General features: G+C 41.0%; 1 long non-coding RNA gene across 1 annotated transcript in view; it reads left to right on the forward strand.

The window, feature by feature from the left end:
* The window catches only part of LOC134565593 (uncharacterized), a 329,001-nt gene that overhangs the window by 84,558 nt on the left and 218,091 nt on the right, over positions 1-26,352 (forward strand). Inside the window, exons 3-6 of the long non-coding RNA XR_010083946.1 lie at positions 8,132-8,235; positions 10,916-10,998; positions 14,004-14,067; positions 15,881-16,460. This is a non-coding gene — a long non-coding RNA (uncharacterized LOC134565593). The remainder of the gene's footprint in view (positions 1-8,131; positions 8,236-10,915; positions 10,999-14,003; positions 14,068-15,880; positions 16,461-26,352) is intronic.

Below are 26,352 nucleotides of genomic sequence, written 5' to 3' on the forward strand. Positions count from 1 at the left end.
GTGCTTGGGCCATCTTCAGCTGTTTGGAAAAAAAGAGAAGGATTTGGTTCGGCTGTTTTGTTCCACAGAAAAGTGGGCATAGGGAAGGAAGGGGAATTCCTGCCCTCTCCAGCTCTGTAGCAGCAACCTGGGGAGAACCTCAAGTTGCTGTGCCCTTCCAAATGCCACTATCTGAGCTTGGGCTTGGCCACATTCAGTGTTGGCTAACTGGGAGTTTTTCCTTTATAAAGAACCCTGTCTAAAAGCCCAAAAGTAATTTCAAAAGTGAGGGAAGAGACCTAGGTTGTGCCTTTCTGGTTCAGAGAAAGGGGGATAACTGAGTGGATCTGGGCTGGGATGTAACTGGAATCTAGCAAAGCTGTGTCTGGGATGAAGCCCAGCTATGGCTCCTTGATTCTCTGCTGCATCCTCAGCGTGGGCTGGATCAGAGCTTGCACACCAGGACAGGTGGAAAGCTGCCAAAGGAGAGTCGCCAGAGTGAGGTGTGAGGCAAGCAGTGGTCTACTACAGCCTACCTAAAATGACAGGAGGCTACACTGACTGCATGAGCAGGGGGATCAGCCCCATTCCTGGGCAATCCCTAGAAAGGAGTGAGCCAGCCCTAGACCCTCAGTACTGCAAGAGCTAACCAGGACGTACATTCAGTGTCTACTGGAGCAGCCAGCTCTGTAGAGCTTTTACTCTAATGTCTTATCAGGCTGTGACCCGTATTTGGGATTGCTCAGATCCTTTCTAGCCTACCTTTGGCACTGGTGTGTTGTTTTCCTGGTAGTAACACTGCTCTTTTCTTTAGATCCCAGCTGGCATTTGCTTCATGTGGACAAAGCACAGAAAGTTTTCCAAGCCCATTTCAGAATATCAGATGCCCTTAAAGGTTTGAAAGGACTTATCAGTCAGCAGCTTTGGAAGAGCATTTCAAACCTACTGCCAAATTAATGGGTCAGCTAAATAGTAAGTGGCCCTTTTTTACTGCTGTGTGTCACAGACCCCCTTCTGTTTCACTGGGCTAGAGTTTTATTGCATGAAAAGGGATTGGACGGGATAAACCAGCATTCTTTCCTGAGGACCTAGCAGAGCACGATAATCACACAGTATTGTAGGCAACAGAGTGAATAGGAGCAATTGTATCCAATACCTGAGTTATTGGAACATGCCTGCCTGCTCATGTGAGCCAGGAGAGAAAGATTGTTTTTCCTTTCTGAAGAGGGAAAATTGGAGGGAAGCTGTGCCAGAACCTTTCCAGGTTTAGAGAAGTGGAGGAAACACCTGCTACGCCATCAGCATTCTTGTTAACAGCGACTGCATGAGTGACAGAGTCTGTCCTTTCCGGGGATGATTCAGACTCAGAAGACTCTTGGTAGTGATGACACGAACGCCTGGTAGCTCCTGAAAGCAGAACTAATGAGCAGTGCCACTCACTTAGCGTATGGTTTGACAACAGATGCACATGTTGGTAATTAAGTATTTGGCTGCATTACATTATTTTATTTTTGGATTTCTCAAACACGCTCCCATTGCAATCTCTAGACACATTAGCATGATTTAAAAGCCCCAAACTTATAACAACAGAAAAATCAGCACAGGAATACTAAACCCCACTTTTCAGGAGGGCTCAGTAGTTACATGGGCCTTCCTGTGCACCCCAAGCCTAGGAAACATAGGCTCTGTATGGCAAAACTGTACCCAGGGAATAATCTCAGGGATTTCTTCTATGTTGAGCAGAGCTGTGTCTGTGGTTTCAGATCAAATCAGAACACAAGTCTTGCATCAGGGTTTTATTCTACTATATCATCACATCCATCACTTCTTGCGACCTAGCAAAGCCTTTGAACTCATGAACTTCATAAATACCTGAATTATACCTTGCAGTGCTTAGGGAGCAGACTCAAATGCTTCATCTTAAAAGAGATCTTCTGGAATGTCTTATTATGTCCTTGCATGCCAGCAGTTATTTATGTCTATGTATTAATGCTGACCTCAGCTACACGTTGCAAAATGTATACATAATGGTGCTTGTTGGAGCACCTTGCTCCCAAATTGTACACCTTTGCTAGCTCAGTCTAGATACTTATTAAAACTCTCCCTTGGAGCACAGGCAACATTGCCTTATGTGTCAGATATACTGGAGGAACAGTTACCTGAGAAATGATGGAAATTATCTTCTCATCCCACTCTACCCAGGTTTCTGTCATGGGTTGTTAAGGAGGAATTAGGGTGCATCATAAGGGCATGATGGAGAAACATATGGTGGCTGGGGAGGTCACCTGGTCCAGGAATAATGCACGGCATTGGGGTTTTTCCTGCACATTATGCTACAGGATAATAATTTCCTTTTGTGTGAAAGTTAGGATCTGAGCCAGCTACAGTGAACTTGAGTTTGTTTTGAGATCCTGAAAGCAGTAAAATTAGTAAGAAGAGCTGTTCTTTATCTTACCATTAGTAATGGTATACAGCAGAGGCCCAAGATATACTGGAATATCCTTGTAAAACCACCTGTAAATATTTTGAGTCTTGCCTAGAAATTCTCAACCCTGTATTACAATTCAAGAAAATTCCAAGAATTTGTGGAAGGCAGTGGTTTCAAAAGCATGGCTGGTCACAGACTGTGCCATTTTTTCATGAAAAGATAAAATAAAATCTCTTTGATTTCCTCTCTATATTTGTAAGCCTGGTTCTAGAGCTAAAATTGCAAGATGCTTGTGCAAAGACCCTATTTGCCTCACTGAGAGGTGTCTCTGTGTATCTTTCTCTGTTCCTATTCACTGGCTGGAAAGTCTGTGTAACCAGAAAATGACTACAGCTTAGGCTGATGTAGATGTTAGCTATGCTTAATGAAAAAAAGAATTCCAGTTGGTGCTGACACTGAGAAGGACATTTAGAATTTTGAAGGAGAAAGACAGAAATGAGAACACTAAGAAAGATGTGACCAGGCAGCTCCACCTACAAACCATAACCCTCCAGGGCAGTCTCGGGTTTCTGCTGTGTACTAGCATACAAAACAGATTACATGCAAACCTAGACTGCAAGCATGAGAGCATTGGAAATCTGTTGCAGGTGTTTGATGGTAAACAGTGTTTATAGCTGCCAGGATGGAAACATTAATGTGTGTGAGTGAGTGCAAGTGGAGGGCAGGCCTCAAACTTTCACCCCATTACCTTCACATTTCGGTTTTGCTTTGCAGAGCACTAGCTCCCTGTGAGTTCAGACTACTAGTGAAGCTACTATATGATTTTACTTGAGCATGTCCTGTGTTCAAATTTGAAATGCTAGAATCACCTGAGAAGTAGTGGGCTAATTTATCACAGGAACAAAAATATACAATAGAGACTGAATGGAAGAGGATGAGTTCTGACAGGCATGCCTTTACTTTTTCAAGCAAGTATTTTTGCTTGGGTGGGTGGTGCATTAGTTATATATACAACTCATGCTTTTAGCTACAGCAAAATGTGAGAAGACATAATAATAGCTCTTCACACTAAGGCTTCCTCTTTTTTTTTTTTTTCTTTTTTCTTTTTCAGTTCAGTTAGTTTGAGAGTTTAGATTATTCTCTTTCTGAGAACTGAGGGAAGTATTTTTAATACTTCTCAGTGTGAGAGGTGGCTGGGCTGCCCTTAATCTAAGATGAAAATAGCAGTATATTTACTAGGGAGTTGGGCCAGAAGGTTGGACTTCTAGTGCAAGGCTCCTGATTACTGCCTCGCAGTGGTTCCCAGACAGTCAGGAAGATAAAATAAAATAAAATTAAATTAAAAAAAGGTCCAAATTAAAAGGTAAATTCACCTTTGAAGACTTGGTGTGTGTGAAGGGCTAAATATGCTTTACTAGTATTTTTTTCCATAGGGAAAAAAAAGCAGTAGTAGTAGTATAACCAAAAGAGAAATGTGTTTACTAAATTTTTGCTTTGCCCACAAGTAGTTGCCAATTGTCCACAGTGAAACTGCAGCATGAGAAGGATTCATGAGCCTCTGTCAGGGCTGTGTCCAGGCTGGGCTGGACAGTGAGGGGACAAGAGGTGTTTAACACAGCCCCTACACACCCATTACTGTTGTATTTTGTGGGTGGGGAGGGTGTTAAGGAAGGAGGTGAACGAGCTTGTTGAAGTGATCTTGTGCAAGAGACTAAGGGACAAGTCAGTCTCCTTGGGGTAAAACTTTCCCCTGTGCTTTGTCTTTTGGAAAATGCAGTTCTCAACTTCCACCTCTGCCACTCTGGAGTAAAAACCACAAAAATATAAAATGGCTGGTCCAGCTCTGTCTTTTGACAATGGTCAATCTGATGCCCAGAGAAGGGTATATATGGCAAAAGCAGGAATATTTCCTTATCAGTTTCCTGCCTTCTTAAGCCACTGAAGTCTATGGCTAGTGCCCAAATGGATATCTGACTTGTTGATTTGTGTAACTGCATCTTGAAGCCATGCACTATTTGCAGTGTTCTTTGGTGACAGACTCCTCTATCTCACTACCAGTTCTGTTCAGAAGAACCTTGCTTTGGTTCTGTCTCCTCATTCCTATCGTATATGTCTCATTCTTAGCGACCATTTCTTATTCCTCTTCCTATGTTTCTTTTTGTAATAATTCCACCTGTCAGTTTCTATGCCAGGAAATGGGAACATCTGTATCTCCATCATGTGTGTGCCTTTGCATGTTCAATGGAGGCTGTGATATGGGGCTGGAGAGGGTCTTTCCAGCTGGGATTTCTTCAGTGTAGACTTAAGGTGGCATCATCCCTGACTGGAGAGCAGCCATGTAGGCACTTTTCTTCCTCATCTCCAAGGGAAATGGGAAGTCAGGTTGGCTGATGTATGTCTGACCTCAGGGAGAAGTGACCAAGTCATCCTCCTTTGCTTAATACATGAAAAAGATGTGTAGGAATGAGGGAGAACAGAGTGGGAATCATGTATCCTGTTCACTTCAGAAGACTCAATAGGCCTGTAAAATCATCCTATTAATAAAAATACACCTTTTCTAATGTCTGGGAAGGTGCAAGCACTTTTGAAACCTAAAACAGCTTAACCCTAATGCAGCGTAAAAAAATCTTGAACTGGAATGAGTTAGAACTGATGAGAGTTCCTGGGGTCTGCAAAGCTTCATCCATGCAGAGTCCTACTTCCTCTGAGCTGCCCCTGAATCCTCCTGGGGGGCTGAGCTTGTTGAAGAGTGGAGGGTGCAAGCAGGCATTTCCACACTGCACAGTCTGAGAGCATTTGAAAATCAGAATGCTTTCTTTTTATTATCATTTAAAAAAAAAGAAAAGGCAGATGCTTTAAAAAGCAGACATTTCTTTAATTTGTAGCTGTTAATTCATTTATAAACTACATGTGCTTCATAAGTTATTATGCTAATATACTTAAGACTATTTAAACCCTTGCACTGATTAGTGTAACCATTCATTGTACAAATAAGATGTTATTTTCAGAATGTGTCTAGCAAAATTCCATAATCACAAACATGTTACTTTATCAAATGCAACTATTGGCATTACTGAGTTCAGCCACTTACACTTTAATTTTTAACATTTTGTTAAATGTAAATGTTAAATTCATGTATTCCATACTGATAAGGTGGGACTAGGCTGGTGAAGCATATTTAATGGTAATAATAGGCAGTTAAATTTATATTTCTTCCTGCCTCAGGCAAAAGGATTTGTGGGGTCACACTCACCCCATGCATGCAGAAGAGCAAGTGGGCTGTAACCCCTCTGAGGCAGGTGGGATGCGCTGGCTCTGTGCCATGAGTTAGTGCACCATAGCCCTAGCCTTAGTTCCTGCCCTGAGGTCTGCCAGGTGCTGCGGGGCTGCAGGCAAATCACTTAGCCCAGAGAGTCTGGTTTTCCCCATCTGAATGGGGTAATGATGCTCAGCTACCTCCGACACTCATTGCTAAGTGCTCTCTGAGTCATAGGCCTTATTAAAGGTATCTGTAGAGATGATTTCTTTGAGCAGCTTTGTGCTGAAGCTCTCTGAGGCCATTTCTGGGCAGGTTCCCTTGGGGCTGCCATGGTGTCGATACCATCACCTAGTGTCATTTATTCATTAAGTGATCCAGGGAGTTTAAAGAGAAATGAGAGCCCATGCTCCCTCTGTAGTGCTCTGAAAGCAGCAAGGTGCTTTGGGTGATCTGCTGGACACAGAAAACTTGTTGTCAGCTTGTGGAAGGTCTTCTGCCTGCTGAGTCCCAGGATGGGATTCTGCTGGGGGTCAGGGCTCTGGCCTTTTGGTTTGGAGAAGGAGCAAAACTCTTTTGCCGTCTTTGAGGCAAAATGATAGAGCTCTTTGAGATTTTTGTTAGTATATGTTTTTAAAATCTATTTTAAGATTAATTTAAATTACAAAGGTTTTTGGTTTGGTGTTGCTATATGACCCTGGCATGCTATGAAGTCAACAGGGAATGTTCTGGGAGAGGGTACAGGGCAGAGTGGCTGGTTCCCTGACTGGCCTGCCAGCATCCCAGACACATTGGCTGTGGTACCAGGGCCATGCATCTCCCACACCCTGGAGAAAGCTGAGAAGAACTGGTGATAATTATGATGGGCACTTCTAATCCCCTGTGCCGTGGTGCTTGTTTGGGCTGGTTCTTCCTCTGTGAGCTGAACACTCTGAGCAGCAGCCATTAGAAACAGCTAACTGAGCTCTAGGCTTTGTGTGAAATAACTGGGAAGGTCAGATAGTAACAGTGGAAAAAAAAGTCTGAGATACATATCCGTATATCTAACATTGTAAAACTACTTTAAAAAAAGTTCTGTGGATGGAACACATGGAAAAAGCTGTTCTACTTTGCTAAAATGTGATTTTCAGAGACTAGTTTGCTCAAAGGGGCAACTGCCTGCACACTTGCAGCCCCATCAAGCAGAACCTCTGCACCAGCCCGTTGGGAATAGTGACACCTGTGCAAGCGGGTGCTGACTTTTGCATACACAGAAGCTGCTGTTAGGGTGGATGAGTGCAGGCACTCCTCCCTGAACATCTGCAGGTGCGGCTGCATGCAAAGAGACAAAGGGAAGTTGAAAGGAGGCAATTGTATGTGCCCTTCATGGCAAAAAGTCATGAGTCACACTTAAAATACTGTAAGATTCTGTGTTTTCAGGCTTTTCTCTGCAACCATGAAGGCCAGTGTTTCAAGGGCAGACCTCCAGGAAAAAGGACAATGAACCCAGCAAAGTGCAGGAGCTGACAGCCCTGAAACTTTTCCCCGAAGTGTCTCAGAACAGCTGGAGCTGAACTGCTCACAGCATAGATTGTGTCGTGCTCTGTGTCACCATTGAAGTGGAAACCAGGAGACCCTCTGGCTGTCCTTGTAAGAACAGTGAGAGAAGCAAAAAGCTGCATAGCTGGTGGCAATGCAACTCCCACAGGAATGGCAGCACCAATGGAAGGATGCTGCACAGCACCACAGCTTCCTCTGTACACGTGTGTGAGTGCAGCCTAAAAACAAGTGTGTGCATGTTCTGCTTTGAGATAAGGCATATCAAGGTCAAGCTAGATGCAAAAGGGTTAAACACCCATATCACTGCAAAATGGTTAACAGTTGCATTCTTGCATTTATGTATTTACTGTCATAAGAGAGTGCTTTTTTTCTGAAGTATAGGATGTATGGAAAGTATGTTGGTTCTTAGGACACATTCTAGCCCTAACTGAAACCAACTAAACCATTAGCACAAAATGATGCTGCTTTTTCTTCCATGCCATTAATTAGGAAAGTGAAAAATCTTCCCTGTTTTCTTATTAAAAAATAGTAACAAAATTTGCACTTGTATGGATTTCTCAGAATTTTTTATGGTCCTGAGAGCAGTATTGCAGGGAAATTTACAACTGAAAAGCAGATAGAGGCATCAAAAAAAGAAAGATGAGTAAGAAGAGGTCCTAGTCTATGATTTAATTGGAATCAATGGGAATTGTGCCATTTGCCTTTGGTGGCAGCAGAATCAAAGCTGAAACACCAGCTGTAGTTTATTTTAGATTGCTGCCTGTCTGAGATTAGATTTCAGATATCTCCACAGGGTTCTTTTTCCTTTTAACTACCTACAATTTATGGCAGCAATACATATCCTAAATGTCTTCCTCTACCAGGGGATCAGCTGAGCCTGTAAGGTCTGTAGGTGAAACAAGCCCTTTCCCCTTCTTTTTTTTTTCTAGGGGATGAGTCTGCCACGTGTGAGTCTAAAGAAGTGGATATTTCACTGCAGGGATATGTGCCTTGGGACAAGGCCTCCGAAGCTGCATGAGTGCAAAAGTGAGAGGTTAGAGCAAGTTATGCTACTCAGCACTTCTCAAGTAGATATTTGGGAAGTAGAAGGCAGCTAAGTGGACTGGAGATGGAGCAGCCTGAGGAGTCAAAGTCACAGCAGGCTGATGACTGAGCTCTAGGTGTAAGGAACTTGAGGCAAAGACAGAGTATAAGAGGCTGATGTTGCCAAATAAATCCATAACCACTTGGGAAGTGCTGTAGTCTTGTGAAACAGAGCACAAGGGGAAATATCCTCCTGTAGGGAAGAAGGAAAAATTAAGCCCTGGAGTCAAAGAAAGACTTACAAAAGACAATGGGGAAATGGTATCCCTGTTGAATTCATGTAACAATCTGTATAATGTTAACACTTGTATTTGTGTAGCAGTACTCTTTTGGCTAGTAGATGTGTATGATTATCTTTGGGTGATGAATGTAAGATAGTAGTCACTTAGTCTTTGAGAACAAACAAAATAGTTGCTGAGGTGTCAGATCTTCTGCAGCTCCTACCTGCTCTTTAATAGTGGTTAGTGGGCAGAGATCTCTGCAGGAGGTTTAAACAATCAGACAGGAAGAAACTAGTGGTGAGCACTTGAGACACCAGGTGACCTAAAAATAGATAGCTTTAATGTTGTAGGAAGAAGGAAAATTTTAGAAAACAAAATCCTAGGTAAAACTCATGAATGTTGGCTGAGGGGAAATATCTAAGGGTCCAGGACAGAGAAGTAGCAGCATTCTTATGGAGGTATATATGGTAATTATGAGCTTTGTAACAACTAGTCAGGAATCACTAAAAAAAAAAAAAGAAGAAGTGAAGTGCATCTTAGAGAAAAAGTTGTGGTTTTCAGAGCTTTAAAGTTTCCTGGATTGCTCCTGCTGCGGAGCATTGAATGTCCAAATGTGAATAATTTTGCTGTACAGGTTTAGGTAAGGTGAGGTAAAGTGTCATGACTGTGTTTTCTCCCTGTTCCTTTTTATCTGGTCAGAGGAGAGAAATATCAAACATGAAACAGGCACTCTGCTCCAGAGCCGAGGCACTCAACTCTGCTCCTTTCAATGGCTAGGATCAAGCCATTGATCCAGCCTTCGTACTTCAAAGGAATAACAAAAATCCTCACACTCTTCCACTTATAAACTGTCTCCCACCCATGTGTGTGACTGAAGGTGCCCAGAGCAGACCTATCTGACATAATAGAAAGCAACTGATAGGCAATTCTCTCTGCTAGAGCAACCAGACCTGAAGAGCTGATGTAACCTCCTATAAGCAAGGACAAATGATAATTGTGTGGTTGCTACCCCAGTAAATTGCATAACACATGTTCTGCTTTCCTTGGGTCTGATTCTATGTTTCTTGAATGTTCTAATGTGCAAATGATGTTTAGGGGAGTTTTGAGCATCTCAGGAATGTAGCTGGGGCTCGATGTGTAAAAGGTGTTAGCAAATTATTGCCTGAAGCATAAAGGCCACCTGGACTTGTGACTGCAAAGTTTTCAGTGGCAGTAACCAAATGAGGTTTTGTTGAGTTACTCTGAGCAGGAAAGGTATTTTTGCTTTGCTAAAGAAAGTAGAGTTTTTGGAGCTAAATATTAATAAGACACTTCCAAATAAAACAAGAGTAATCTATCTCTGCCAACTGTTTTGAGTTATATCAAAGTGGAGTTAAAAAACCAAAGTTGAACAAGACCCCAAACAAATCAAAGCAAAACACATTGTGTCCATTTTCAATTCATTACCATTATTTGAGTGTTACAGGCTTTCTGCACCTCTCTGAGCCACATATAAATAGATGGGGTCCATCCCTAAATTATTTTTCCTAGGGTCTTGTTCCTCATTTCAGTGTTGATTGCATTGTGTTGAAAATACTTTGGGTGGATGTGTACATTCAGATACTCTTACTAAAAAAGACAGTAATTAGCAGAATAAGGGACCAAATTATTCTTACATTACATTATTATGTATTACATTATCTGTTGTTCAGCTTAAAAATTCAGTTTCTTTTTAACTTTTTTTTCTTCATGTTTTCATGAAAGATAATTTTTGGAGAAAAGTTGCTGAGAAGGGAAGATTGGTCAGGAGCAAGACAGATCTCTACAAAATGAAATTTACCTGTTCATTGCAGACCCAGAGCCTGGAAGTAGATTCTGACATATGTGTGAGCCCAGAAAGTAAACACAGAGGAGTTTGTTAATGTGGGTGGCATGATTGGCATGAAATGGAAATAGTACCTAACATTTAGAAAGTATTGTTACTCTGATTAAATTAAACAGTTTTAATGTGATGGTTCAAACAGACAACGTCCTTTTTAAAGGTAGGAAATGAGACTTATTAAGGCTTAATAACACACACAGGGTCACATCATGAGTTTGTGGGATAAGCAGTTAAATTAGAAGACCTGACTTCTGTTATAATGCTCTACATTAGATGACAATGCATAACAGAAAGAATGAATGGAAATAAAATAAGACAGATGGTAAATGAAAGGAAACATGCATAAGTGTTTCAAATAAATATATGCACTGGGCAAGAATGAAACTGATAATTGAAACCTTTGCTCACTTTAAAATACAATTAAATGTATTTGCTTGCAGTGCATTTGGAATAACAGGCTACTGTAAGGGATGATGTGGCCTGTGAGAGAAAGTGAAAACATTTACTCAGGGTGTTGCTAAAAGCTATATTTTTTCCTCCATTTTCAGGAAAGAATAAGGGAACAGATGGCAGAAATTTCCCAAGGGAGAAAAGAGAATTACTAGAGAAGATCAGGATCAGACCTGCACAGGTGATCATGAAATCAAAATGCCTGAAAACTCAATTTCTCAAGGTCGATATAACACATGCCTAGGTAACCAGCTTCTCTGAATTCTGAGGCAATGGGGACAACATGAGAAAACTGGGAGGTGCTGGAGGACTGGCAAGAGTGTGCAATGTCAGTGACGACTTAGAGAGAATCCAAGTACATCAGTCTTGTCAGCTGGGTGGTTTCTATTTAATTTGTGTTTCTGCATCACACTCATTGCTGGAGTATCTGAGCACCTTCAGTAAAAGCAGACATAATGTCTCTGCTCTCTCAGCTGGTCCTCCCAGGAGACCCAGTGCTGCTTGGAGGGGCTTGCTTTAGTAGAATCTTTTTGTTATTATTGTGTGTACTGTAGAATCTTTGTTGCAACAGGATGAATTGAGAGAGGTGTCTTGTGCCTGAACTGGAAAATAGTAGGTTAGTGAGGAGATTGCATTTCACAGTAGCAGTTGATTCTGGACTAGGCCTATTTAGACTGGAATTTCTGGAGATTTAACAAAATAAGGACAGGAATTCCTCCTCCCTTGCATAGTTATTGATGTTATGTCCAGCTGATTTGTGCCTGCTTTCTCTCTGCTTTGGTGATAAAAAATCATTTTCAAACACAGCAATCAGACTCCAGGTGCACAGAGCAATGCAGTTTTGTTCTGCTCCCACTCTAAGAACCAGATTTTGTGAGATGTCCTGTTCCTAATGCCAGGGGAGCTAAATGCCTAAACATCTTTAAAGTCTGTGTTGACTTTATTCTAGTGTGTCCCTGTGCTTTTGCTTCATTTAGCTAAATACTGTAGTATGAAAAGAGGAAATATCCATGTGGAGGAGGCTAGAAAACCTGAAGAGGAGTACAGTAAGAGAGCTTAAATAGTGTGATTTGATTATCCATAGTCAGCATGTCTGCCTGAAAAATACTAAGTCTACCAAAGAAAATTTCTTTTGTTTTGACTTCTCTGAGGAAGTGGAAATAATTTTGGAGGATTTTTATTGGGATTAAAATTAAATTTACAAATCCTATGCAATAAGTGGCTATTATAAATGTAACACAGGATGATCAAGCTTATTCAATGCTGAGAAGCAGGTTTCTAGTTTTAGGGAGCCTCTTCCAGGCCAGCATCCAGAGTGTTATGTTCAAAACAGTTCCGTTTCCTCTCATCTTAGTGGGTGTCTTAGAGACTTGATAAGGAAGGCATGAGCTCCAGTTGCTCCAGGAGTTGCTCAGAAAGTGCTCATTTTCCCACTTTGCAGGTAATGACTCTTCCTATTGCATCAAATCCTTTTGTCTGGTCACTACTGAACCAATGCTGGGCTTGACAATCATCTTGCTGGGTCCTGGCTGGACTGCTCTGGAAGAGGTTAATGGCAAAATAAGGACAATTTTGGGACAACTGAGAAAAAGATGATATTTTGAGCTGGAACTAACAAGTTCTAACACACTGACCAGTGAAGTGTGTTAGAGGCACATAGATATTCCTAAATTTTATATAGTCTCACTTCTGTCTTTTAGAATTAGTGATTTTCTTTAATAAAGATCATTTTTCCTGGTATTAAGCAACCACTTGGAATTTCTGCTATCCCTTACTGTTGTTACTAAGCCTAATTTGTAAATATCTGGGATATAATATACAGCATGTTATCCTCATTTAAAAGGTGCAAGTACTGATGCAAAAAGTCACTTGCCCTGCAAGTATGCCTGCTGTTGCCTGTAATAAATACCTTGTTGAGGGAAAGAATAGATGGAGAAGAGGTCATGCATGGCTGATGTTGACTGAAGTTAAGTTTGTGCCTGGTACAGTAAAGATATTGTTCAGTACTTATCTTCCTTGTGAAAATATTGGTGTTGTAATAGTACCAACATATCCATGTATGTGTTGGTTGTTTCTCATTCCAGCACCAGCTGGGCTGGTTTGTTCTACCCCATCACATGTTTTTAAGTCATCCACCTGTATTCTGCACAGGTGTCAGCCCTGCCTGTGATCACAGCTGATGCCTCTGAGCTGATCTGTGTGCATTTTGCTAATGTACTTCACTAGATAGTGCTTCTGGGACAAGCTTTGCCCAAAGGCACTCCCACACCCATGGCTAGGAGAGGGAATTGGGCCCAGCTGGGAGCAGTGTGACAGGGAAGGCTCACAAGCCTGGGAGTGGCCCTTGCAAGCTTTGCCTTGCACTTGAGCAGCTCCTTCCTGCCACCACATTGCTCACCACGCTTGGTGGTTTAGTGCCACCATTTGCACATCTACCCCTTCCCGGCAGCACTGGGGTGGCAAATTTGTGCTCACACAGCGTCTCAGTCCAGATCAGAGGTGTAGCTCGCTGGTAGGATGCAGGTGGTGGGAGTGGGAGTGTGCAGCTGCTTGCAGTCGTGCCGGGTGACAGCTAACCAAGGCGGCTTCCTCCTCCCACGCACCGGGCCCCGCGCGGGGCTTTTTCCTGTTCTCGCCTGCCGTCAAGATGTGCAGCGGGCTCTGGGTGGGATGAGGTCACGTCCTCTGCACCATCTCAGAATGGCAGTGATGAGCATCTCCCACCTCAACACATGAGGAGTCAGCTTCCAGAGAAGCTGGTGGCACTGGCAGTTTCTGGTGTGCTGTCATCCTCTGAGGCGGAAGTTTCTTTGGTTCAGACTTATTTCGTACACCAAATACTGATCAGAGTTATATGTTGGTCTACACCAGCAGCAAATTTGTCCCTAGGGCTTTTATCCTTCAGTTGTTAAAACCATACTCTTATGAATGATCAATGTGAAGTGGGCTATGAAGAAAAAAGCTAATTCTATCTCAGTTCAGTGTTCAGTATTCTGTGTACTTCAGATCGGCTGTATGGTCAACCTCTTTCCCATCCCATGGCAAGACTTCAGTTTCTTCTTGAGTAGACATGGTGTCTGGCTTAATGTGGGCTGAGTCTGGTTATTGTATTTGCTTGTGTGGCAATTGAGATTGATACACACTGAAATTTCAGCAAGAGCCAAATTCAATTTATTTCCATTGCAGTCCAAAGTGCTTCTTTTTATGCTGCCCAGAATGGTGTTCATCGTTGGGACTCCTCAGAGTACTGGTAATAAAAGTAATAAAGCTACAGTTGATAATTAGTGGGGGTGTGTTGTTTGAATTGGAGTTTACAAGAACAGGTCCTTGCCACAACACTATATCTCTTGCCTACACTTTCAAGGAAATCTTAAACACTTTTTCTTTTTTTTCTTTCTCCTAAGTCTTTCTCTGTTCTTTTTATACCTGCATCAATGTGTATGATGAGCATCAAGTATGCAACTCTTTCCAAGCTGCAAACTTCTACTACAGATAGACTACCAGAAGGGATAATAAATAGAAACTGTTTTTATTTTTTTTTTTTTTTTTTTTTGGAAGCAATTTGCATGTTATGCTTTTGGATCCTAAAGAAAAGGAAGTGCACTTGACATTAAAATTTGCTTCATGGCTCCAGTTTTCTCAGCTCTGCACTACCTGCCTCTAATCAAACTGTCCAATTATTGGAAGCAATTGTTTTCTTGCTTTCTGTTAAGTGCAGAAATTCATTCACTAAGAGACTTTTTAGCAAATGTTGCTTTTAACAAAACCAATTTCATAATTTGTTTGAAAATCATGTGCTGATGTTTATGTCCAGTATGCATGTTCAGAATTCAAACATATGGTCACCAGGATCCTCAGAAGGTCATTTACAAAACTTTAATATTTATCTTAACTGATTGCATGGTTTAGAAATCTCTATTGTATTAGGAGAAGCTCAGTGGACATTAATAGTTCCACAATTGTTGTGGTAAGCTGAGAATCAGGCCCTGACCTATAATTGTCGCTTATATGTATGAAGAGCACTCATAATACAGAAGGGAAATTGGTCTCCCTAGATATGCTTCCTTAAAGTGAAACAGTGACTTCAGGCTGTTTCTGAGCTGAAAACCTCCCAGGTGAAATCTTGCTGAAGCAGAATAAAGTAGAATAAAAACCAGAATAAGAGGATTCAGCTTTGGTTAACAATACTTTCCTTGCAAACCTCACACATGCTACAAACCTTACAAACTACAACCTTAACAATGCTCAGTCAACCCTACAGAATTACATGAGATCTCATGGAGAAAGCAAATACACAACATCCACTCTCATTTTAGCAATTATGTTTACATGTCTTCACCTAACAACTGCTTTTAATCTGAAAAGAAACAGATTGATAAGGAAAATATTAACAATATACTCTACAATTTAGGAGGTTACTAATTATACTATAAATATTTGATTGTCTCACAAACTTAGTATGAAACAAAATAGACTAAGTAAGAGTGTAATGATCTTAGTTAGGAAGCCTGTGTAAAAAGACATATAATACACTGTAAAATTTCCTTGAGAAGCATAAGGCTCTTATTGGAAACTACTGAATAGAGGAAACATGAGGAGCTACTATTCACTGTCTCATAACAAGAGAAGGTGGGGGTTATTCTGTGACATTGACAGTCGATAAATGCAAAACAGATAAATGAGTGACTCATAGGCATTAACCAGTAAGCCTTCAGCATGTGGAATTAATTTCCATAGGAAATCTATATTAAACTGCAGCAAAATTGGCAGCATTGCTACAGCCATGTTGAGTGGGGTGATGTACTAAAAACTACTTTTTGTTTCTAAAATTTGTTTAATATGTGTCTATGTACTCACATACAACTTGCAGCCACACTAGCTGAGTCAATAGACTGCTATATCCTCTGTTAGTTGAATCAATGAGGAGGTATTCGGTAAACACCAGGAAAGACTTTGGAAATTTGATACAATACCCTACATGAGAATTTATTTTTGTCCTTATAACTGTACTTGTCCATGCTTTTTTTTCCCTCTCTCATATTTTCCCTTTTTTTTCCTTTTAGATCAGCATCAAGAGGAGAACAATGCTGGAGATTTTTATGTTAGCTGGCTTGTACTGTTTAGCAACTTTTTGTTTGTGTCGTGAAGGAAGGGTTGGGGAATATATCACTTTTATTCCTGTTATTTCCAAGATTGCTTTAGTTGTACTTGGCTGGTTGATCTTGTTGCATTTATGTGGATAGTAGAGGGGTATATAAGACAAAACCAAAAAATTCTGTAACTGTAGAACAAATCTCCATTGATTTTAAAGGAGAATAAAAGAGAAGAATAAAGTAACACAAAGAAAATGTTTCTTGCAGTGCAGTAAAACCCAGACAAAATCTGAAATGCTCTATAAAAAGGGAGACAGCATGTTTACCAGTTGTTATTCCTATGATACGGGTCATTGTTTTGTTTTATTGTGTAACCTGTGATTTATTACAGTGCTCATCAACACAGTAACATCCACTCTACATATGATAGATGCATATATATTTTATATCTTAGCCAGACAGGATGAAGAATACAGCCTGATCTCTCTGGAGCAAAGAGAAGTCAAGCTAGTACCCTGACTGACAAGTGCTCAGGTCTATTGGAATACAGGTATGGAGAGAGGCAATTCCCAGCACTCTTAACATTGCAGTTTGTGCCATTATCTGTTTTTAAAAGGAGATACCAGGGTTTGTCCTAAATCTTGGGCAATGCAGAGAAGAGGATTTGAAGAACACAGGAGTGTTGCCTGAATGTTCTTTATATGCCTGAAAATGAATATAGATTTGTATGTTCTGTCTGTTCCAGGTATGTAGGTCTGTATGGAATTTTTACAGCCATAAGAGGTTGGAGTGGGGATTATGAAGGTATTGGGAAAGAGTAAGGTTAGTGGGTTGCAATGCAAGGATGAGGGGTATGGCTATAGAAGATATCCTCACACAGACAGTAGAAATTCTGAGAATTACCAGAAAAAAAGTATACAGTGATAACTCCATCATTAGAAAACCTTATCCCTTGTTATAAATTGATCCTGTTTTTCCTGCTGAAACAGGGAAAAGTTGTCCTCCAATTTCCATGTTTCCTTTCATATATTCACTTGAATTGTTGTCTACTGTTGGTGTCATGCTTGAAACATGGTCATCCTGCCAGGAGTATGTGTGTACAGAGGGACACTGCCAGCCCAGCCCTGCTCTGGTGATCTGATGATCTCTGTGTGTTTGAGTGCATAGCCAAGATCAGAAAACAAAAAAGAAATAGTATGCTTAAAGAAAATTGGAAGGATAAAAGCAGTATTTCAAAGTACTGGAGATTCTGCAGGACCACAGTGACACTGCCCACCTGGAAACATGTGCTGCAAATCCTTTGTGTCTGCTGCCTGTTCAGCCCTTCCCTGTGTCATGGTGGGCAGTGGGCAATGTGCCTGCTGAGACAGAGGACAGTGAAAGCCTCAGACTGCTGCCAGGACTCCCTGAAGGGAAGGGAAAACTCTTCACATCAGAAGAAGCTTTTCTCTATGATTTCTGCTATTTCCAGTTGTTTCAGGTCCTGGTGCATAACACTTCCAGTGTGATGCACTGGGAGAATGTAAAGTACACAAGTCTATCCTAGGCAGAAGGATATACATATTATGATGGTTTCACACCAGCTCACTCTGGGATTGTCCCTGGGCAATAAATTTTTTGTTTGGAAGACAGAGGCCCACATGAATCACCCAGATATCATCTTTGCTTCCTGTCCTTCACACCCTATCTTACTGTGTGTTTCCCACATTTGTCACTAACCATAATCATATTTTGGTGTGGGCCTTGCAACTCATTTAGCCCTTTAGAAATAAGAGCCTTCAGTTTAAATATGCATGTCTAACCATATTGGAAGAAAATGGTTAAAAAAGAAGACTTTTAACATCTATGTCACATTTTTTTTATGTAGTTATGTAGTTATTATGTAGTTATACAAGAATGTCCATCATCCTGCAAGAACTGGCCCAGAGTCCACCAAGTCCAACAGCCAACAGATGCCCTCAGATGGCTTCAGAAAAAGATGCAAGAAACATGACCTGTGAGGCAGTGCAGAGCATGGGCTGGGTTATCACTGTGTTACCAACGTTTGGCTGTGTGATTTTAATGGGGTAATGGCCATGCTACCACTGCCAATTACACCACCTTGGAGGAGGCTGTCAAAGAAGTCTGCTTTGGAACTAAAAGCAAGAACAATTGGCCAGCCATCCCTGTAGCAATTCCTTTGTGGGTCAGAATGGTATTTGGCTTTGCATTTAGCTGTATTTGTTAAAAATGTAAAGAATAAATTTAGCTTTTTTATTCTGGACACTGTGCAATAGTTTCTAGAAAGAGAGCTTGCAAGATTACGATAGCGCTCACGTGACTTTTTGAGTGGGCAGCTGAAACATTTTAAGTAACCAAAAATAATAGTAGGGGACATATGATAGCTTTTTGTTATGTTTTCTATTTCGTAGGACAGTCTTTAGATAGTTATTCATGCTGAAATTCATTACACATTCTTTCACAACTTACAAATACATTTTATGACTATCTAACAGCTTGTCTGCATATTGGAACACAACCTTACAAATAGCAGCACACAAGCATTTGCAAAATTAATTTAATTAGTATTCTCTCAGCTCTGGAGCTTAACTGCTGTGAATAGGTGTTGCACAGGCAGTATAGTTTAATGGTTCCTGGAGTATTTTAACTCAGGACTCTATAACATACTTCTTCAGCCTCTATGCTGGTGGAAAGAGGGTCACAAAATCTTTCAGGCTGCCCAGCTGTTAAATGGTATGCTTATATTTAGGTAGCTTAGCTAAAATTGGTAGGATGCATTGAAGTATTTGGATGAAAGCTGCTCTACAGTATAAGCATAAAGTATTATTATTAGAAACATTAGTACATTATCAGCAGTGCAACTTACAATGAAAACTCAGGAACTTCTGGCTTCAGGAGATGTGGGGTTTTTTTTAACATAAGTATTCAAGAAATATAAAACAGACAAAATAAGGACATAGATGTAAAGCAACAGCTATGTTAACTTTATTAAAAAGCTTCATTGTGGTATCAGGCAGGAAGTGAAACTGCTTTCAAACTGCAAATATTTCTCAATCATTTCATGCACCAGCAATCTTTGTAATAGGTTTTCTGTTGTTTTTTGCAAAATGTTCAGATGAGCAGATAAAAGTTCAGACTCAAAGGGAAAGGCACTCATTTTTCTTGGATTTCACTAGTCATGTATTTAATTTCGTGATTCAAAGTGACCTTAGAGTCTGTCTCAGAGCGCAGATGTGCATGCTGAAGGCTTGAGCCCCAACTATTTTTATAGGGTCATTCCTTTTTATAAACCAGCAGAGCTGTATGCTGGCAGCCCGCTAACCGGCTTTGGGTGTTGACTCATGCTTGGTGAGAGTTCAGTCAGAGGCAGCTGAAGGAGAAACGGCTCCAGCTCCCTTCCCTCCCCACCCTGTGCCCTGCCAGGGGCTGGTGGGATGTGATGTGTGCCTGCACCCTGGCCAGGGAACTGAGGGCCTGCTGTCCTGTGAGATCCTGCTGACTTCAGGCTGTAAACCCTGGGGACTTGAGAGGGGATACTTGTTCTGCTAAAGCCTCCCTGGGATGGTAGCTTCAAAAAGAGGGACAGAGGTTACAGCTGGCAGTGGTGAATTCTTCATCCATCCCAGTTAAATCTGCCAGTGAATGTGCATCAACACTTTTTAGGACTTTTAGATCTACCTGGAACTAGTTTTCTGCCTCTGAGTATTGTGTTATGTTGATCCCAGAGGGTCAAGTACAAAAGTATTGAGCACTTAGAGACACTAAATGCCCTTACTGGGTAAATTAATGGGCCTTGAGAGTACTTGGCAATGGGATTGCTCAAAAACCCCTTCCATTCAACTCTTTCTTGACAGAAGAACAGGTTTTTTTATTAAAAACAGAAAGCTAGAAAACTGAAACTTCAGCTATCATATTCATTTCTGCACCTGGGTCAGATGCAGAAGGTCAGATGCAGACTAAGTGCTAATTAGGTATCTCTTGACTCAGTAATTCTTGCTAAAAGTGCTGTGTGTGGGGCATCTAGAAGAGCAGCAGGTGTTGTGGTAGATTTTACTTGTCTAATCTTGTAGTTTGTAGACACCACGACCCCAGTCTTTGCATCTTTTCAACCAGCAATGGTTTATTCCTGTACAGAAATAGAAATAAAAAGGTAGGGAAAGCACATGCAATTAAAAATTTCCAAGGTAATCCCACTTCAGTGTTCAAAAATAATCTAGTTTGAACACTTACTGTGTTACATTTCAGTCAAATGTTTGTCTAAATTTTGAAAAATTGAAATCTTGGTAAATTGAGAGAAGATTAGGTGTTTTAGAAAATCTTTGCAGACCTGTTCTGAGGATGAAAACACTTTGATTTTTGTAAGAAAATATATGTTAACCATGTGTACCAGGTCTAGATAATAGCCTGGGATTTGGAAGACCTGGATTCAGTTCTCTATAGATTGTTTGATTTTCAACATACCACTTAGTTTTCCAGTGCCTCACTTCTGAATCTGGAAAACAAGGGTGCTGTATTTACCTTGCAGAGGTGTTGCAGAGATGAATACTTTGAAGAGTGTGACGTTACTGTGTTATAGGACAGTGAAAAGTTTGAAGCCTATACTTTTGTTGTTCCCTGGATTCCTATTCTTAACATTTTGCTTTGCCAAACGGGAAAATCACAAAGCTCTCCAAAATCACAGCAATCTGCTGTTCCTGCCCTGTTTGCTTGTTCCAAAGCCTGTAAAGTTTTATTAGAATTTTTGCAGTGACTTCATATACATTGTGTTGGACTTTAATGACCTTAGGACCCAGTGCATTTATTGTTGCATGCTGAACGTCCTCACATTTCAGAGGCTGATCTCAAGACTGCTGAGAGCCCTCAAAGTCTTTAATTAGATAACATATGCTTGTTTGATATTGACAGATTTTACCAGTGTGACATTAACAGGAAGAAAAGCACTATTATCTAAAAGGAGTTGCCACATTTGCTCTGCTTTGCTCCTCAAAACTTTTAGGTAGGTAATGACAGTAAAGCCTAATGATGCCGTGCTGGAGGGCAAACAGGCCCCTCAGTATCACGGGCAATGCAATCCATAAAGACACCGAACTAAAACAGCTAAAGGGACGGGATAGAGCCTCTCCAAGCCTTGCAGGGAATCGGTGCTGCAGGGTGTGGTCTGGATGTTGCAGGAGCCTTAATTCATTATCATTAGTGCACTGTTTGCACAGCATTTGTAAATGCTGTAGAAAGGTTTATAAACAAGTGTCAGATAACAGAATTACTTGATGAGCTCTCTAGTCACACAAACTGCAGATAGATGGGCACTGATGATGATGATAAGCTGAATGATTTCTAACACAATTTAAAGGAGATGCAAGGGGGTGGTGTGGTTTGCATCTGAATGAGTTCATCTGCTCCAAATAGTTCAGTTCTTAAATCTGTGTATAGTGGAGCAGAGAATTTTAAGATCCTAAGATCATTCAGGTTAGAAGGGACCTTAGCCCCATGTGAAACCTTTTACTCAAAATAGGGTCAGCTAAAAGATCAGACCAGGTTGCTCTAGGCTTTGTCCAGTCAGGTATTGAAAACCCTCAGGAATGAAGATTGCATAACCTCTTTGGACATCCTGTTCCCCTGCTTGATTTCAAAGGCTTTTTATATTAAATAATATATTAAATATTTTCCTCAAATCCAGTCTGAACCCCACTTATGCTCACTGCCCTCTCGCTGTGTACCACTGTGAAGGACATGCCTCTGTCTCCTTGCTGGTTATCCTCATAAGCACTGGGAGGTTGCTGTTTTTCTAAAGCCATCCCTTCAAGTGGGACACCACCACCGTCAGCTCCTGTACATTGGGCAAGGGCTCCAGTGCTGGTGGACTTCTGCTGAACTCTGGTTTATTGATAAGCTGCTTTGCAGTTATACAGGTTTACAGAAAGACACCTAATTCCTTCAAAAGCAAAAATTTCCATTGGAAATCCCTGTTTCCCCTGTAGAAAACTGTTTCCAGTTCAGAAGTGGCCCCAGCAGTGAGCTGTGGCTGTGGGGCTCCTGGCCTCGCTGGCTCTGCAGTGCTGCAGCCAGAGTTGGGGCAGATTGTCAGCTGGCATTGCCAAGGGTCTCACTCTGCTCCAGGACTGCTGAAGTATTACTCTGCAGTTTCCAAAATGAGGTACTGTGTAATTTGAGGGTGAAGAATTTTCTTCTCCGAATTGACTTCCCTGTCAGTTCTCCTTTCTCATTCCCCCTCTAAGTAATTTTGTTCAGAATCGACCTTTTGGAAGGCACAGGCTGAACCTACATATCCTTTTTAAAAAAAAATTATCCAGAGGATTGTGGGAAATGGGCAGGAGACTCTGTCATTAGTAAGGTGTTTGTTTAACAGCACAAAACTATTTCCTTCTTTACTGTAGACTTCAGATTCTGAACAATTATTAACTTGTTGCCTTCCCTCTTCCTTCCTTCCTTTTCTCCTTATAGTTGGACCTGAGGTTTTGTTTCTCTCTTATCTGCTGCTTTCAACATGTTAAAAGTAAAGTTTTGTGGGATTGCAGAGGCAGAAAGTGGAGGATGTTCTAGAAGGGAAGCTGAAGTAACAATAATATAGTTTATTATAGTTTTTTATTAATAATTGCACCGGTACAGATATAGTCCTAATTTTTCACATGAGGGCAAACTCAGGGTGTCTAGGCAAGCTTGAGAAGGCACTGTGCTGCTAGTCCTGATGCACTTTTTCAATGATTTCCTTTCCTTCTCTCAACCTCACTACTCTGTCACCCAGCCAACATCCATGTGGATTTGGAGGTGACTGCCTGAGGTGGGCAACATCATCAAAAAAGCTATAGATTTCTGCCTGGCATGGTGTTGTATTAAGAAAATGAGGCAAAAGGGCCAGTAAACTTTATTCATCCACAGAAGGTTCCTCACAGCGTGAGGCTGAGCTGGTGGACTTCTGAGACACGGAAGGCTGTAAATGTGAATGCCATGTTGGATTGAAAAGACCTAGAAAAAACGTTATGAACAGTTGTAACATTTGAAGTAATAATACGGGCTTAATTAAATCTCATATTTGAGCACATTGGCTAGCCTCTGTAGGGATCAGGAAGGATTTTCCCTTATCCATATACAGCATTTTGTAATTTGTCAGGTGCATTATGGGGTTGTTGTCTTTCTTGAAATCTGAGGCAGTGATTAAATGCTCCTGCTAGGAGTGGGATGGACATGAAGGGTTGGCCTGGTTTGGCATGGCAGATTTGGTATTCCTTTGGATTGTTGGTTGTTTTTCCTTGTGCTTTGTGTTTTGATTCTTGTAATATTTGACATTTTTCTAGCTCCCTAATGAAGGTAATGGCTCTGAGGATCTTGGCTTTCACTAGGATACTAATTTTTTAACCTTTCTATCAGTACAATAAAGGTTGGAAGCATGACCCAAACCTCTGAAATAGAAGAAACCCCAGGTCATCTTTTACTGCATTGTATAATGCATTGGTTGCTAATACTATCTTTGCATATTCCAACTCAGAGCAACTACGTAATCCATAAATTTGTCCTATAGTGAAAACCAATTAATCAGGTGGAAAAACTCTTCCGACCTTTGCAGTGCTCTAGGAGATGGATAAGAAGGTGTTTTTTATGCTTGTGAACTTGCTATCACTGCAATAGTTGTGACTACAAAACTATTTCTACAAAGATATTCAGTGTTCATGTAGCTGGAAGCCTGGAAAGTTTTAGTCTTTTGAGAGGGTTGAGAGGAGTATCTAAGCCCAAATCTAGACGTTCGTGTGTGCATGCTTAACTTCTGCCTGATATGTGACCCAGCTTCCTGGAGGCTGGTGAAGCTGCATAGGTCTCCCACATTGCTGAAGTCCCAATGTGACCGTGCAAAGGGCAGAGACACCCAAAATGGTGGCGCAGGGCAGACGTGGGACCTGGATCTTGGCCAGGATGTGCCTGCAGATGTATTCCTGTTATCCTGGTGGGAAATGCCACGGGTAGCAGCTGAGAGCTTATCTGCCATGGAGTACAAAATACTTAATGCAGGCACACCACGTCTTTCTGACTGCTGTGTGCAGATGCACAACCTTGTAGAGTTTTGTAATGGGAGAGCATCCACCAGTTGTATCCATCTGCTGGCTGCTCATGGTACCGTGGAGTTGGAGAGGTCATTTTACTGGGGCACGAGAGTGTGGAAGAGGATCAGAGAAAACTTGACCAGCCTGTTCTATCTTGCCTGATTGAAGGAGACACCTTAAAAACTATCCATTTCTTACGCTATATTTCTATGAAGAGGCCAAGATTAATTAAAAGGCCATTCTCTAACATCCTTTAGAAGGGATTTATAAACTATTAAGATTGCTACTGATTGTCACAGATCATTGTTAGAGTGACGTAGGACTGAAATTATATACAGTATTGACCATTTCTTAAATAAGGAAGGGCCATCCCTACCATAAATTGCTCACAGTTATTGCCCAGCATATATATGAGGGATGCAAGGAGTATGAAACTGATCCTCAGTGAGTTTAGTGTGGAAGGTTCTGATAATGTTTTAATAATATTCATGCAAAAATTTAGCTCTCTTCTCAATAATTAATACTTGTGAAAAGTTTAATATGTATTTATTTGGTGTGTTGTGATACTGGCACATGAGCAGAATAATGAGTTATATATGCATGAAAGGATTTTCACCTGTGTGTTGACTTTTAATTCCTTTTTAAAATGCTGAACAATAAGGTTTATTTTAATTAAAAGAAGAAGATAGGTTATTCCTCCATAGTGATTTTGGTTAAAATTTTAATTTGTGTTGTATTAATTTCCTCTGAACTGTTTGCAAGAAAACGACATGGTGAAACATGGCCCTGTGCAGAAATTAAAAGTAAAGTATGTCTGCAGTATATGAAAAAATTATTTGCAAAATTTGCAGAAGCCTGTATGGTGAGCATATACATCTGTGTATTGGTCAAATTATATGCTTTTAAGTGAAAGTAAGTGAAGAAAAATTACTAATGACACCCAGAGCAAATGCAAAATGGTTTCAGTTTCTTGAACAGGGCACCAAGATGTGAATCATCAGATTTTCGCTGTCAGAAAAGCCTGAGTGGTTTCTCCTCAGGGTAACAAAGGTATATGTCAACTGCCTGAATAAGAAATCTCAGCGAAGGCAGCACACATTAGCTTTACCATGAGGTAAATTCCCTCAGGTCAACCCCAGGCAGGGTGCAATACTCATCTTGGCAAGTCACCTCATGGTAAAACTTGCTGTGCCTCATTGTCACTGTTATTTTACCTCGACATGCATGTTGGCTACCCTGAGGTAAAAATGCTGCCTCTTTATCAGCAAGCACCAGTCCTCAGTGTACGTGCAGGCCAACACTGTGCTTCTTGGCTGTCCCCAGGTGTGACAGTCAGCTTGTACCTTTGCCTACTCTCTCTCTTTCTGCCTCTCCAGTGCTCTGCACAACTCAGAGGAAGTCCAGCATCTCTCGTGAATTTATTTCAACCCACTTCACCAAATCTGTCTCATAAAAACTTCTCAGGCTGTCAGGGGGACCCTGTTAACTAGTTTCAGAAAACTGTAATAATATTGAAAATCACCATGTGGTGTGTATTCTGCAGCCCTGAATATGGCACTGAGAATTTCCTGCACTGTGTTTTTCCCCTGGGGGGTCTCTCCAGGCTCCTCTCCCATCTACTGCCTCTTCAAACATTCCTGCTTGTTTCAGGTTTGCCTTCTTGTGCTTAGTATCCCCACTTCCATCTCTACCAGAAAATAGGGGCCTCCTTATCTCTCTCATCTCTCTCTCATTTGCTGAAGGTCCCTTATTTGTTCCTGTGCTAGGAGCTGGGAATATAATTTTCCTTCCCACCAGTCTTATCTCCCAGGCAGAGGAAAAAGAAGTAAATTATTCAGTTGACCACATTTTAGCTGTAATGGGGTGAGAAGCAGATGGTTAATAGCCATTGTTATTTTTCTTTTCAGTATATAAACCATTGCAGGGGGAAATAAAGGTATTGGTTTGACTGGGGAGAGGCAAGGTATTGCATGCATCCTGCACTTTTCTCTTTGGGTGAGCGAGTTGTCATCAAAATCATATGGTCTATGCTTTGATTTGTAGAACTTTCCCTGAACATTGGGCTTGCCTAGAGATGACATTGAAAAGTTCCCATATTACAGGCAGACAGCTGAATGCCCTCAAGCTGAAAGTAAGACCTTGCTTGACTTAGAAAATGAATGTCATTTTTCTGGTATTGTTATTGAAGGAAGTGTTATACTCCTGTGTATCTGAACATGACAGCAGTTACAGCACGGCTAAGAGCTTATAATCAGCTGTGATAGTGTTTATTTTAGAAGTTGAGTGAATCACTAGAAATCTGCTTGCTGAATGATTTTATTGGGGAAAATTATTGTCTTGCAGCTATGTAAACTCACAAACAACCAGAAAATGATGTGGTACCAAGTC

The sequence above is a fragment of the Prinia subflava genome, chromosome 2 (genome assembly GCF_021018805.1).
Source record: "Prinia subflava isolate CZ2003 ecotype Zambia chromosome 2, Cam_Psub_1.2, whole genome shotgun sequence".
Classification (NCBI taxonomy): Eukaryota; Metazoa; Chordata; class Aves; order Passeriformes; family Cisticolidae; genus Prinia; species Prinia subflava.